The 14,529-nt window shown below is 44.6% G+C and overlaps 1 long non-coding RNA gene across 1 annotated transcript; it reads right to left on the reverse strand.

Moving 5' to 3' along the window:
• Window positions 1–57: 57 nt before the first annotated feature.
• Window positions 58–11,834, reverse strand: LOC146258683 (uncharacterized). The gene is made up of 3 exons (XR_014729764.1): window positions 11,192–11,834; window positions 335–889; window positions 58–123 (listed from the first exon to the last, which is right to left on the reverse strand). It is a non-coding gene; the product is annotated as an uncharacterized LOC146258683 (long non-coding RNA).
• Between the last annotated feature and the right edge of the window lie 2,695 nt (window positions 11,835–14,529).

The raw sequence follows: 14,529 nt of genomic DNA on the forward strand, positions 1-14,529 counted from the left end.
CAGAATATGAGGTCAACTATATGAAGATTGGTTATTATGTCACACACATGATAATACCTGGGAGAGGGAGGTGGAGGGATGGATTGAAGGACAGAATGATGACGTATGGAAGGATGATGAACACTGAGCAAAGCAAAATGTTAATACGTGATCAATAAATCAATGAGGAAGAGGAGGAGGAGAAGCAGCCAGAGTAGGAAGGTGAGGACGAAGTGAAAATCATGACGATAAATCACATACTAAATTATGGCCATCCATTACTTAAATAGAAAAAGCAGGGTAAATAGATACCAAGCATAGTTTAGTTCTAAAGGTACAGCTACCAGTTCCTTACCTGGGCTTGTGCTGGTGTTGGTACTGTCTGTGTGTCCTGGCTCTGCAGTTTCTGCTGGTACAGACTTGGGCCCTGTGGTCTGACTGCCAGACCTGAGGGTTGAGGGTTGTTTGGACTGCAGAACCGGAGACTGGACCTTAGACACCACGACTGGAGATTGGACCATAGGTACCGAAACCGTTGCCTGGACCTTGGACACTACAATTGGGGCCTGGGCTTTAGGTGGGAGCTTTGGGCTCCTGCTTGACCCTTGTTGTGGTTGCTGGCTCTTTGCCCCCTGTGACCTCTGGTCGGGGTCGGCCACCACGGTCAGGACCGAGGAGAAGGCCGGCTGCTCCCTGGCCCTGTCTGATGCTTTATCAGAAACCTCACCAGAGTCTGTGGGCAAGGCTAGCTGGTGACCCCCTTCATCCTCCTTCATGTCTGCTGCTACCCCAGCCCCAGCCCCAGGTCCAGTCTCAGCCATGGCCCCTGCTCTGGAGGATAGGTTGGCATGCAGCGCTGGGGCCACGGGCAGAGCTCCAAGCCCCGCTGACTCAAGCTGACGGCCTTCATCTGAGAGAGAGAGAGAGAGAGAGAGAGAGAGAGAGAGAGAGAGAGAGAGAGAGAGAGAGAGAGAGGGAGTGAGCGAGAGAGAGAGAGAGAGAGAGAGAGAGAGAGAGAGAGAGAGAGAGAGAGAGAGAGAGAGAGAGAGAGAGAGAGAGAGAGAGGGAGAGGGAGAAGGGGAGAGGGGGAAATTAACAAAAGCAGTGAACAGTGAGCTCTGCTTGACTCACTATTAGACCTACAGGGCCCTATCTGTCCATAGCCAGTCACTATTGCCATCCTGAAAATATTGCTGTTGTAAAAAATAGATTTATACATTTATGCTAGATTGCCAACAGGCTCATGGGAAGGATAGGAGAGACTACTGTAATTCCTCACACAATATTAGCATACTATGCTAGAACAAACACACATGCGCAAATACACACAAACGCACACAAACGGACATACAAACAGCCACAAAAACACATCCACACAAACCCACACAAACACTTGCACACACAGACTATTTTTACAAATACAGACAAAAGCACACACAGAAATCCAAACCGACACACATTGACACACACACAAAAACAAATCTTAGTCATCCAGGGATAGAGAATTATAAAACTGTGACTGGAAAATATAATCCTTAAGTAGGTCACTTATGTTTTTTTTCCAGGATAAAGCGTACAAGGAAATTGTTTTTGATGTTCCCAACAACCGAACTAGGACAAACATACAGTACAACTAGGCAGCTGTCACTGACAACAAATAGACCTGAGACCAGAGAAGCAAGATGTTCCTAGCCTGGCCTAACTTTTCCTAGCCTAGCCTTCCCTAGCCTGGCCTAGGCTGCCGTAGCCTAGCCTTCATTGGCCTGGTCTAGTATTCCCTAGCCTTGCATAACTTTTCCTAGCCTAGTCTTCCTTAGTTTTGTCTAGTCTTCCCTAGCCTGGCCTAGCCTTCGTTACCCTGGTCTAGTCTTCCCTAGCCTGGCCCAGCCTTCCCTAGCGTAGCCTTCCCTAGCTTGATTTAGCCATCCCTGGAGCTGGACAAGTTGTTCATTTATGTTCATCCAAGCAATACACTTTGTACTTTCAAAGGCACCTTCCCTCAGGGGAACTGATAGATGAGTAGCAAACTTCTAATATGGTTGATTCTGTGGTGAAAGAAAGAGAAAAAGACAAAGAGAGAGAGGATGTAGCATCTGGCAGACCTCCCGGTCTACATTTGCACCTCCATTCTGCGAGCAGTGTTTCCACACATAATATTCAAGGGAGGATTTCTTGATTAAAGGCAGGATTTGGAAAGCAAGCTTGTCTTTGTACTACAAGGTCAATGCTCACGTTCCCAGAATATACTAAAATAATTCCAACATCTATACCCAGTACAGCTCTTTACCTGAACCATTCATACAATACTCTAGCCACTATAATATACAATCAGAAACAAAAGCTCTTCATCCTATAAAAAATTATGCTAAACAGCTTCAAAAACACAACATAGTCAAGTAAACGTAGGCATGCTGTACAAACCAAAAAGGGGCCCAAGATATGTCCCCTTAAACTCAGAGCAGGATGTATTTAAGCTAGCAGTTATCTGACAGGGACACGGTAGTGCCAGTAGTGTAAGCCTCATGTGTCCATGCCCGGCCCAGTATGGCTTAGTAAAGGCCCTTCTCCTACAGACAACCACCTGCCCAGACTGAGAACGGCATATGGGCCCCTCGCTCAAGAAGCGACCGGAGAGGATGGAGGCATGTGTGTGTATATGTTAACATGTGTGTGTTTGGAGTCATCCTCTATAACCAGGATGGTGGGAGACAGCAGACACAGTTTCACACGGAAAAAAAAACATTTTAATGACAGCACATATTATCAAGAGGTGAGAATGTGTGGGCAGCCTGGATATACAACGCGTTTCCTACTTGTTGTATCGTCCTAGTCTATCTTTCCCATGGGAACACAATCATGGCACAACATCCCGGCTGTTGGAAGGCCTGCCCTGCACGTGTACAAAGCCGAGCTGGTGAGACAGGACGGGGAAGCATGGGCGGACTTCCAGACAGGCATTTACTCTGCTCACAAATACCTCATGGCCTAGTTTTTAGATGTGAAAAGATGGAGGGAAATGGTCACTGTTGACATGGACGTTATCTGACAAGCTAGGTGAAATGTTGCCTCTACTCAGTCGTCGAGTACGACACTAGGTCAGCACTGGGTCTGGCCTGGATGCTAAGTTGGGTACCCTTCTCGCAGATCTACAAAATAAATCAAAACGAAATTGAATCCGTACAGCCCTTTTTACAACCAATGTTACATGGTAGGGTTTTACAGACGCCCACTGATACCTATAACCAACATAAAACCTCAATGAGCGGGTTTTATTAAGAGCTTGTTGGAACCAGGAGCTCTGAGAGTAGGAGCCAGAAGCTGATATGGAACCCGGATATGGAACCCTGTCCATGTATCTACAAGGGAGGCTAGGGTGTAGGGGAGTAGGGGCTATAGGAGCTCATATGGAACCCTGCCCACTGAAAGCAGGTGGACAGGAACGGGTTGATGGGTAACTGGCCAATTGACATGTTACCCATCGAGGCTCAGTGGTCTTCATCCAACAGAATGACGTCGGACGCCACAGTGACAGGATGGACACCTTAACGCTTCCTGTCACTATTCCAGGTCTCCATCTGTCCATGTGAGACCAAGGGTGGATCTGGTGGAGGTATCTTGTACCAGAACACCTGCGAGCTGAAGACACAGCGGAGTGAAGCTCACGCACACCGTGCATTCAATACTCTAGACAAAGAACAAGGCAGACTGTCCTTTCAAGCTGGAGCTGTGCCGCGCACTTGTTAGTGAAAGCGACGCAAATCACGGCTGTAATAGCTGCACTGTATGAGCCTCATCCTTAAAAACCCAACTGCTTAACGCCAGTGTTCGACATGAAATAGACGCCAGTCTGTGGTCGCAGCAGAGCCGGGTGTCTGCCAGAGCTTCTGATTAAAGAGAGCATTAAACCATTTGGGATGAGAGGAAAAGAGGGCATCGCAAAGGGCTCAGCGATGGGTATTGACTGCAACCCTACAATGGGCTGGAGAAACAACAAGGTTTTTTTTTCCAAACGGTAATTGAGGAGAGGGGTCAGACAGCGTGGTGCTTTGGTGTCGGAAAGCCATCTTGACTTGGTTACATCACTGGGATGTGGCTGTGTTTGGATAGCGGAATACACCTAAACTCCTATTTACCCTTCAAAGGTCAAACTAAAATGTGACCTTTTAGGAAGCTGTAGTGTATTCAAAATGCCATCATGACTCTTTATAAGTACCCTGTATATAAATGTAGCAGGATCGAAACTTTGACCTTAAAACAATACACTGGCAGTATAAAACTCTTTTGAGTAAGCTTTTTCCATTGAGGCTTAGAGGTTTAATCTAGGTTAGGGGAAACAAGCCTTTGGTGTTATAGAGCGTGGATTATTAATCTCTGCAAAGGAGGTACAATGCAGGAGAGCCATTAAACTTGGAGGATGCTTTCTAAACCTGATAAACAAAAAATTTGGAGCTGTCGTGGCTAGTGAGGCGGACAAGGCGACATGGCCTCAGCTGTGCTAGCATCCCACCATCCCCTGTGACTGGGTAAGAGGGTCATGTGACTCGCTCCTGGGCTTGGGGTAGAGGCAGACATGCGAGAGAGAGAGAGTGAGAGAGAGAGAGAGAGAGAGAGTGAGAGAGAGAGAGTGAGAGAGAGAGGAACAGAGAGAGGAACAGAGAGAGTCTTTTCCCACACCATTCCAACCACACCCAGCCATGGTCACCCAAGGACACACACAGTTTGCCCAAAAGTAGGAAACAACTGGCCATGTGGTTAACTAGGGACGTGACAGGGAACATGGCAGAGTACGATAACGGTTCAGTTAGAGGGAGAAGACAGTTATGGATAAGGTCATGCACGTGCGGGGGGGGGGGGGGTGACAATGAGATGCCACACAGAAGGGGACAAAACAAACACCATTACATCATTCGCTAAATCCACTTTGGCCAACACACACAAACACACACACAGTGACATGCAGGCACACACGCACACACACACACCCATCAACAATCCTAATCCGTCCTTTTTCAAACCTCGACACACCTGCTACCACAGCCGGACTTGTCTGATGATTATGTGACACATGGAGATGAGACATAGATGGGATGAGGCATAGATGGGATGAGCAGTTCCTGCAGCAGTTCCTTTGTGCGCCATAGTCAAGGTCCAGGCAAAGTAACCTTCCGGTACAATTAAAATCACCATGGTTCGGGACTGAAATATTGAAAGCTTTTCTAACCGGCTGCGAGGAAGGGGGTTGGTTTAAGATGCTCTTTCACCCCTACTTACACTCTCCCTCCCTCAGTCCAGTCCTCCTCACCCCTTCCTCACCTCTCTCACAGCCCTCCTCACTGCTCCATCAGCTCTCCCCCAGCTCTCCTCACCGCTCCGTCACCCCTCCCCCAGCCCTGCTCACTTCTCCCCCCCACACTCCCACACAGCCCTCCTCGCCCCTATCAGCGTTCATCATCCCTCCCTCGGCCTTCCTCTCAACTTCTTCATTCCTCCTTCTATCCTCCGCACCTGTCCCTCAATCCTCCTCACCCCTGCTCTCCTCACCCTGCCCTGGGCAAGGCCCTGCAGCTCAACCAGAGGTGCACCCCCCCCCCCCCCCCTCCAACCTTGGATCTCAGCCCCACCAGAGCCCACCCCCATTCTGGCTCTCAGACCCAAAGGAGCTCCAGTCAACAGCAGCCAAGCAATTACTGCCATATTAAAGCTGGATGAGTCTCTCTCTCATCTCAAAGTCCCCCTCAACACTGCAATGTGATGAGCAGACTGATCTATCTGAGGCGTGTAAGAACACGGGCAGCAGAATCACAACACAACTCAAGGAGCTTGAGGGGTGTCTGACAGTTAATAGACCGAGTCGTGTCAAAATTGCGTAGAATACACAACCTCAGAGGAGTAAGATCATATGTGAATGAGAAAGCCATACACAAAGGTTGCCTTCGCAGGGAAAACCTGGTGCGTATGAATAACATTAGTAAAGGTAAATGAGTAAAAATACAATATATTAATTTATTCCAAATATATAGATTTTTATATATTATATATATATATATATATATATATATATATATATTTATATATATATATATTTATGTTTATATATATTTGTATTCATTATTTACTATGTCATGCAATATGTAAATGTGAGAATTTACCAAGGACATACCTAATACAGACTGCTTGCTGGGTGATTTAATTTTATGAGACAGTTCAGTTTAAAATTAGACTTGCATAATCCGACATAAAGAAAAAGTATATATAGAAAAAATGTACATGTTTGAATACATTGCCTGGTCTGTGTTTACATTTCATGCTTGAGGTGCAAATGGTAAATTCTTATGACAAGTGCTTTCACATTTTGGTGAACGTTTGAGAAATTGTCAAAAACCCATTAAATTCTGTAAGCCATACTGTACACCCTCACAAACACACGTAACACATTTATACATTGAAAGTGTAAGTGTGCGGAACAGATAGAAAGACGAGAAAGAGAGAGACAGAAAGAGAGAGACAGAAAGAGAGAGACAGAAAGAGAGAGACAGAAAGAGAGAGACAGAGAAATAGAAAGATAGAGAGAAGCAGCACATCTTGACTCGTGTGGCCCAACGACACAGAATAAATCATGCAAGCCTCCAGCTACAGCCTTTTTCAGCCATCCAGGCACGAACACTCCCATTGATAAGAGACGTTGAGAGGTTAAGTGTATACGCTGTGATTTAATATAACAAAGACTACTGCAGGATCGCTGTCATGTGACAGCATGATACAGCCAATGACGTCGCTGGACAGCAAGTTCTGCCCTGTCAAGACAAGAGACTGATGGGGGGTGGGGAGGATTGGGGGGGGCTGGGATGGGTGTTGGGATGGGGGGATGAGTGGTGGGATGGGGGTGGGTGCATGGTGGGGAGCCATGGTTCGTAAACTGTGAGGGGGGGGTTTGAAGGAGGTGCATATGGTGTGAGCGCGGAAAGCCATTTCATTATCATCTCAGGGAATGACAGGCATTAATAGGACAGAGGTCATCTATGATCCTACTGCACTACAGGCTGTCTTGATGACTGGCTCTCACCATGAGAAGGACACCAGCAGATATGAAGATGAAGACGGGGGCTTGCATACTGTATGACACCCATTTATTCAATCTAATCTAAATCTATAATAATCTAAACAATATGTTCATCTGAATAATTACAGTTTACCCCAAATGTGTGCACACCAACACATGTGCACACAGGTCCATGTTCTATTTGTTAGTCAACACATATTTGTGTTTTTTGGTTGTTGTTTTTTTTTACAGTAGAGGAGCAGGGGGAGCCAGTCATCATTTGGCTCTCCTCTTCGATTACGCAACACACACTCGCACAAACACACACACACACACACACACACACACACACAGCCTTAGTGTCTTCTCTAGCTACCCCGCTGCTGTTTTTCAGACAGATAAGAACACAGCAGAGCATCTAAACTGGGTAAGCTGCTGCATAAAGCAATGAGTGTTTCTGGATTTGCCACAGTAGCTGTGTATCTGTAGCTGTCTGTGTAGTTGAGATGCTGTCGCTGAGTAGCTGAGTAGCTGTGTCGTTGAGCAGCTGGAATAGCTGTAGCTGTTGCTAGCTGAGTAGCGGTGTAGCTATGACATGGTTTTCAGTGGGCTTGTGCCAGGTTGGCTTCAGCTTGAGGGAGCTACGTTTGAAAGCACTAATATGAAGCACTTGCGTGGTAAAACGGATGTTAAATGGATTAAATTAATTAGCACGGGCATAAAAGTCTACAGTGACAGCAGGGAAAGGAAAGAGTTTTTCTTTATCCGAGGCTGTAGGAAGCTTCCGGCCTTGTGCATAAAGCTTTACTCACCAAACTTCAATGCCTCACACATCACATGAATACATTGACATTGTCAGGGTACTAATCATTTTGCACATCAGTCTTTCATTTCGTATTGTGTTACTAAACTGAGTTTAGTACAGTACAATGTGTAGACATTTTTGTTGTCCTGCCAGAGCAATTTCCTAACATAATGTTGCCTGGCTGTAGGAGTGATGTTGAGACATGAAGACAGACAGGGAGACAAAACCGTTGGCTTTGTGTTTCTGAGCTGTTTCTAGTGCATAATCTACAACCCCCCTCCCAGTCCCAAAGCAAGTGAACAACTGCTACTGCCGTCAAGGCCAGATGTCAGTCCAACTCCACACACGTGCATCTACACACGCACACTCACAACAGACCAGTAGAAATTAGGAAGACGAGGAGATGGAAGAGAGGAAGGAGTGGAGGAAGAATGTCTATCAAGCACACACTGTGTTTTCCGGGTTTAAAGGAACAGACATATAACAGGGATCAAATTCACATGAGTCTTTTGATCTGAAAAGATCTTGGTTACATTTTTCACGTAAAGAACAAGACTCTCTCTCTCTCTGTGTGATTTGTACGGCTGAATCTTAACAGGGTTGGAGCAGGGTCAAGGCAACCCCCCCCCCCACACACACACACACACACGCACACACACACACACCCTTGAGGAGCCTGATGACAAAGCATTGTGTGGTTAACATGGACAATCTCTCTGGGGACGTGTCAGCCTGTTCATGAGAGAGGCTGACTTGCACTGAGAACATAAGATCAGAGAATCACCACAGAAGAAATTCAAAAACGAAACACAGAAGACTAAATCAGATGGGTGTTGTCTTTGCGCCTGTGGACTGAAAGTGTGGACTGAGTGTGACACAATGTTGTTCATTCTCCGAGGAAAACTCCTTGCACAAACAAAGATGGCCTTGGTTGTAGGCTTGACAGGAAAGCTTCCAAGTCAAAAAGCAATTCCAATAACTACACGTGTGCATTGTAGTGATACCTTTGTGCATGCATGACGAACCCTGGCGCATCAAGGTGTCAAAGGGAAGCATTAACTATGAGGTACCTGCTGAAGCATCATGAGCTTGACTCAACTCACAGAGCTCTCAAATAGGGAAAATACTGTAGGCAAATCCCCAAAGATGGGGAAATAAGAAGTGTGCCTAATTTAAAATAGAAATCACATTAGCCAAACGAGCTAGCCCAACCCACATGATTTGTAGAGGCTTGCCATGCATAATGCATTTGATGTACAAGGAAATATCTATTTAAAGTTTGAGGCAGTGTGAAGGGCTCCAGCAAGACGTAATTAACTCATGCAGTTAGTTAAGCCAATGAAGAAATCAGCTAGGCCTATCAGAAAAGCAGAGTGGAGCAAGGCAGGCTAGGGTAGGCTAATGGACATGACGGTTGAGTTAGGTGAGGCTATGATTAGTCTAATCAACAGCACATCTGTGTAGCTTATTCACGGGGGGACTGGTTCTGAACACTCTCTGGTTCTACTACAGACGCTCAATAAGTAGGCTTACTTGCCTCAAGTCAGCTGTGTGAGTACATTCCCAATACAAGAGATGACCAGACCAACCGAACCCTGAACAATGATGTGGATTATCTTTGGCGTGTGAAAACAGACGTGGATTTAAATTGTGGATAAAATGACCATAAGCTGAAAAAAAAGCGTTAATTCCCCACCTAGTTCAAATTGAAACATACCTATACACATCAGTAACAGGGTGCAAATCAAGGGGGGCTTGGAGGGGGGGGGGGGTTTGACCCCCCTAATTAAGACTTAGACCCCCCCCCCACAAGAGGTGAAAACAACAGGTCAGGGGTCTATACATTTAAATATCGTTCTTACCTGCAATTGTATATATTACTTTATGCCTTGGAGAAAAAATTGACCCCCGATTGTTATTTTTTTTGACCCAATGACACAATTGTCATTACCTATAGGCCTACTTCGCTCTCTGATGATCAGACACAGTATGTACCGTTTACATATTAAGCTCCACCGAACTTGACAAGCACCTCCATCATCCTCTCAAACTACCGTTAAATAATGATGATGCTGAAGGCAAAGCTGTCGGTTATTTAGATGCTATTTCAATCTCTATTAAATAAAGACTAGGAAGTGCTAGGCAGATCCGTTCCCATGGCAACACGGCAGGCACAGTGGGCTGTGTTGACTGAGCCAGCGTCTCTGCGGGCCCATTAAAGCAAAACACCTCGTCCTGGCACAACACGCGGACCTGGCCTGACCGCTCGCAGCCCACGGCCAAGACACGTAGAACATCTTTTCATGAATGGAGATAGTGGGGTGTAGGAGAAGCTACTATCATAGGCCTACATCTTTACACATGGTGGAAACGTAGGCCATTTGGTCGATTCTGTGTCCGTGAAGCTGAATTGATTCTAACGACATTAAATAGTCTACCACAACGCGTTAAACACGTGGGCTCCCTAAATGTATGTTAAATTTGAAATAATAATTTACGAAAACAGGATCATCATATCAAAAAAGCTATGAGAAAGGTATATTCATAAAAACGTTACAAAAAGCTAGTACAATTCACAGCCTGCCTTGTCTCATGGCAACATGATCAATTATTTGTTAATGCCGAGTATGAAACTTCCCCTAGGCTTAAGGAAGGTCAGTGACCTCAAAGGAGCATTCAATTATTCATCACTGCCCAACGAATAAAGTTGTCAGCGACACGCGTCCATGATGCCCAGTCACTGCCGCTCTGCGCTTGGCGCACGGCGCGGTCGCGCGCAATGTTGCAGTCTCTAGAGCGCTCCTATTCCTGGGTTCTCTTGCTGGTTCTAAAACATGCTGTAAGGTCTACGAGGTCGATAAAATAAGAAACCCTAAGTCGCTTTACGTCATCCTTGATATAGGCCTATGTATTTATAAATGACTCCGAAATCAAGGTCACTATCTTAGAAAGAGCAGTAGCTCAACATAATAAGTGACAAACACAAAAACATACGCGATATTTTGGGGGTGGGGGAATATCCACTTTGGGGGTTGTAATTTTGCATATTGACTGAACAGTTCACAATAACCGATTTGCAAATCGGCTTGCCACCTCAGGGCATTACAACATATATATCCAGAATGTTTTCACCCGCTTGACATTGTGTTCATGTTATATCGATGTCTATAGGGGACTGTTGTTCCACCATGATGCTCCAATGTAGGTAGTACAGCAGGTTTACTTTAGTTAATACGATACATTTTACACCATGGCCTAAAATTTCCCAAGTCATAATGCGAGGTCATAGTTTTGAATCTGTGATTTAATTAACAGAACAAAAATGACTCGAACAGGTTGTCAACAACAACCAAATGTAAAAAACTTACCATCAGCCGCCGTGGCCGACTGCATCACCAACAAAAGTAAAGCGACTGGCAGAAGCCATTTGGACAGCATTCCATCGAGCCCCAGTGTCTTTCCGTGTTTGGGAGAACAGAAGGTGTCTCTCATCCCCACAACTATCCATCCAGTCGAGCCAAGCGCGCGAGCAGCAGCATTGTTTATCCCACCAACGATCAAATCGTCGGGGCTGTCGCGCGCATGTTTCAGAGCCATTGGTCGTCAGGTTAATCCTTGATTCATCTAACGGTCTTGTTTTGTAAAAGGCATTTGATCAATCCTTCACTGCGGACTGACTGATTCTTCTCCATGAGCCTGTCTCCTCCGAAGGAGGCTGGCAGAGGAAGGCAGCAGTGGAACTGTGTCCCTAACGCGCCTTCAAAGCGCACTGCATCTCCACCTCTTGTGTAGCAGCGCGTTTATTATTTGAGGTCTGAGGTCATATTACTTTAGCGGAGTCTTTCTTTTGTGGAGGGATATTTAATTCCGATGGTCACCGCTCCACCGCAGAAAGGTAGTGTGATAAATAATATTTCTCCCCCGTTTACTGCCTGGACCGTTATTTCATTATGAAAAAAGATCACGTCAGAGACGTGCAAGCGTTGCTTCCTGACTGCAAAAAAATATTTGGCAAAGCTTGCAGTGCTTTGCGACCCCTTGTGGATATAAATGGCGCATGAAACCTTCCAAAAACAACGAATTTGTCCAAAACCTAAAATCGGTTTCTAATGAAGGTGGTCAGCCAATTGATAGTCCTACTGGTATCGCCAATGTTGCTCTTGCTGACCCGCCTCTTCACATGGTTGTGTTGATTTGTATTTAAATCGTCAAAAATACTAAGTCAGACAGACCCTAGGCCCTATCTAATAATAAGACCCTACACACCAGCCACCTTCAATGAAAGTTATATGAAATGTATCGTAGCCAAGTAGGCTACGATACATTTTAAAACATTGTGCAATTCAAATAAATGTACACATAGTGGCCACACATTCAACAGGTGAGGAGTCAAATTCATTTTTACAACCAATTTCACATATGCCCATAGATCTGCCCCTCAACAAACCTAAACCCTCAAGGAAGACGAGGAAAAACTCCCCAAAAAACTCATGAGACAAAATGGAAGAAACCATAGGAGGAGCAGTTCAGTAAGGGATCCCCTCCTCCTGAGACGGATGGTGAGAGGTGGAGAACACAGGCTAAATATAGTCATACATCAAGAAAAAATGGAGATGGGTGTTGAAACACAAATCCAAAGTTCAACTTGGGTCAGAGTTGTCAAATGTCAGTGTCAGCAGTGTTAGCCACAGGGCTGGGGGCGTGTGATTGGCGCAACAGTACAGGACAGCCAGGTCGATGGATGGACAGGAAGGGACTAGGAACGTCAAAGGAGACCGATGTCCGCGACTCGGTTCACGAGTAAGCTGTGTTTACCAAGTAATAACAAAGATGAATGAAGCAAGGCTTTTTTTTTTATTCAAAGTGAATCTTGACAATAGTACACCATCAATTCTCAATTTGACACTCACCAATATAGTCACCAGGAAAAACCCGCTTTTGTGACAAAGTACATAAGGCTTGGTCACATTGAAATCACTGAGAACTACTAGAGCAAAATACAGCCGCACACTGTAAGAGACATTACATCCAAAACATTTGACCCCAGTCCTCATATCATATATATTGCACAGTGCAGTTGCTACATGGTAAACTAGCGTAGCATAAAATCAAAAGCAAACAAATCATGATCATAAAGCCACAAAAAATACACATTAAAACAGTAACAGGTCAATTTTAGCAATCAAGTCTACATGTTTGTGTAGTCTACATATATTATCCAATACCTGAAGAGTGTGGTAGCTATCATTTTCACTAAGCAGGTGAAATTACTGCAAACCAGATCCAAAAGCAATCAAACCAAGTGGTAAGGATTAATAATTAATTCAAAAGAGCATATTAGAAAGATTCATGAAAGACCCTGAATTAAACATAGCAAATTCAAATCGTAAAATCATAATACAATAAAATAATACAATACAGATTACATACGGAGACCGATGAATATTGAGTAACTTTGGACCTAATCTTTGTGTACTTCGGTGGTTAAAGCAAGACACCAACAAATGTTACCTCACCCGAGCGGATGTTGCTATAGCGACAGCTGCATACATTTACTAATAGTTGTCTAAATACAGAAATGGATTATCGGCTTAGCCATCGATCACAGCAACAAGACACAAAGACGCTTCTGCAAACCCAACACAGTTCAACTTCAACAAATACATTCACAGTGTACATAAAGCATTTGCATTTGTGTAAAGCTGGATTCACATCCCCACAGTCTGGAAAGGGAAGCAGTTCTAGAATCTTTCAGGTTTTTAGAATGTCTCTTGGGAGTCTTGATTCAAACATCCCGTTGTAAAACTGCTCAAAAGACAGACGTGTTGTGTGTGCGTGTATGTGGAGCATAACGTGTCTTTAGTAAGGAGTGTACAAATATTCCCTGACTTTGTGTTTGTGTAAGAGTCTATAGAAAAGTCATGTGGCATCATTAAGACCTCATGCAATCTCATTCGTCTCAACGGGGGGAGGGGAGACATAGATGATCGGCAACTAGTCTGAACCAGTCACCTTGAAAGGCACTAGGTTAGGATACTGTGGGAAGGTTTCTGATGAATACCAGTCCTGGCTGCTGGGATGACAGGTGGGATGTAAACCAAGACCAGCCCTGATCTGTGTTTAGGAAACATGCTCCTGAGAGTGCAGCCAAGTGCTTGTTATGTCAGGTGAAGGCATCTCTGTAGCCAGTCTAAAGGACAGGTCCAGCTGGAGAGGTGCAGCTCTAGAAACGGCATGGCGTCAAATGTTCAATTCTGCCAATCATTATGCAAATGCTGCTTTTTTTTTTTTTCATCTAGAAATAACTGTCACGGAAATAACTAAAAGCGACATAGGTCAACACATTGGGTACTGTATGCAAGGATGAGCCCAACTTATAGTCAAGATAAAATACTGATGCTAAATTAAATGCACACACACCAAAACAAAATAATAAAATAAAAAAAAAACAACAAAAAAACACACACCAATATGTCAATAACTTGCAATACAGTAGTTACAATCACACTTCAAACATCAAAGCAAATAGAGGCACTAACATTATCCTAATGCCATTCAATACTAAAGTAATACCCACTTCTATTTATTAGATATGTACGCTAGAAATAAAGAAAATTAAGAAAGCACAAAACAAACTAGATTCACCCCCTAAATTCACAGCTATTAGAAGTGGCAATCAGTATATAGCAGCTCATCTATAATAATA

This window comes from Hypomesus nipponensis, chromosome 14 (assembly GCF_054491055.1).
Source record: "Hypomesus nipponensis isolate SF chromosome 14, ASM5449105v1, whole genome shotgun sequence".
In the NCBI taxonomy this organism is placed as follows: Eukaryota; Metazoa; Chordata; class Actinopteri; order Osmeriformes; family Osmeridae; genus Hypomesus; species Hypomesus nipponensis.